This window comes from Rhinopithecus bieti, unplaced genomic scaffold (assembly GCF_001698545.2).
Source record: "Rhinopithecus bieti isolate Rb0 unplaced genomic scaffold, ASM169854v2 scaffold_31525, whole genome shotgun sequence".
Classification (NCBI taxonomy): Eukaryota; Metazoa; Chordata; class Mammalia; order Primates; family Cercopithecidae; genus Rhinopithecus; species Rhinopithecus bieti.
Window position 1 is genome coordinate 270710 of NW_016813514.1, and position 1950 is coordinate 272659.

Below are 1950 nucleotides of genomic sequence, written 5' to 3' on the forward strand. Positions count from 1 at the left end.
AATTCTCTATAAATCTCATAAACATAGTAGCTTTTGGAGGGGATTAAAATTAAATTATCAAAATTTTCATTTTAGAAAATAAAATGTAAGTCTTTTTTCTTTTCAAAATTTTCCTATTTTAATATTTAAGATTATTTTCATTTTTTTTAAAAAAGTATATGTGACATGGTTTAAAACATCAAATACAGATGGCCCCCGACTTATGATGGTTCCAGTTAAGATTGTTCAGCTATGATGGTGTGAAAGCAGTACACATTCTGGAGGAAATGTACTTCAAATTTAAAGTGTCGATCTTTCTCTGGGCTAGTGATAAGTGTTATAACACTCTCGCCTGACACTGAGCGGCAGCTGTGAGCCGCAGCTCCCAGTCAGCCACGCTAGTGTTTAAGTGTTCTGAGCATGTTGAAGGTAGGCTGGGCTAAACTATGACGTTTGATAGGTTAGGGGTATTGAATGCATTTTCAACTTGCAGTGGATTTATCAGGACACAACCCCATCTTAAGTCAGGGAGCATCCGTATTTCTACAAGGCTTGTTATGCAAAACAGCTGACCACACTGCCTCCCCATTCCTCTTTCCAGACAGAAATTTTAGTAAATAGTCCCATTTTACAAGTGAGAAAATGGAGGCTTAGGGAGGTTAATTAACAACCCAAGTTCATATGGGTAGGAAGCGATGGAGCTATGATAAGAACTCAAATCCATATGGCCCCCAAGCCTGAGCTTTGAGCTATACTGCTTCTTACTTACAGGATAGATTAGTTTCCTATTGGTGCTGTAACACATTACCACAATTTAGTGGCTTAAAACCACAAAAATTTATTGTTGGACAGTTCTGGAAATTATAAGCCTAAAATGGGTCCTATTACATTAAATTATTTGGCCTAAAACTGTCTTTGTACTTTGAATTCCTACATAGTGTACTGAAATCTAACTTGGTGTGTAAGAAAATTGTACCCTAACTTTAGGGCATATTCTTGTAATAAATAGCTGAGTCTCAGGCAAACACAGCAACCAAGCTTCAGGCAGTCACAGGTTGCCAACTGATCAGACCATGATCAAATAAGGCAAACACTGAGATGTAAACAATCAAGCTGCTTCTGTATACCACTTCCTTTTTCTCTCTATAAATATTGCCTGCCCCTCTTGTGGAGTGGAGCTCTCTGTACCTCTTCTGGTCCTGTATGCTGCTCAATTCATGAATTGTGCTTTGCTCAAATAAATGGTGCTAAATTGAATTTGTTCAAAGTTTTTCTTTTAACACTTGTACAGGGCTAATCAAGGTGTTAGCAGGTCTGTGCTCCCCTTCTGAAGGCTTTAGAGGATAATCTATTTTTTGCCTTTCCAACTTGCAGTGACTGGGTGCATTCCTTGGCTTGTGATCCCTTCCAGCAATCACTTTCCTCTGATTTTTGCTTCTAATATCACATCTCCTTCTTCTATTCTCTTGCCTTTTTCTTTCGCTTAAAAGGACCCATGTGATTACATCAAGACCACTTGGCTAATCCAGAATAATCTCCCCATCTCAAGATCCTTAATCTAATCACTAATGCAAAGTCCCTCTTGCCATGTAAGGTAACAGATTCACAGGTTTCATAGATTCAGATCTGTTGGGGGTGGCAGTGAGGGGCATTATTCCATCTACCACACAGAGTAAAGTTTCATCCGGATGGCCCATAGGCCCTATAAATACAAAATGTCTAATGTGGAATGTTCTCTTAAACTGTCTCTTCTTGAGGACTGGAATTACTAACCACTTGGTCTCCCAAGTATCTTCTGCTCTCGCCTTCTCCTCTCTCCTATATACAATGGATGAGGACACATCATGCTGCATCTGCTCCCTCACATGTCTCTGACCCTCTCTCTAGATCCCTGATCCTACTTTCATTTGAGCCCCATCATGTCTGGTCTGTGGTTTTTTTTTTTTTTTTTTTTTTTTTTTTTTTTTTTTT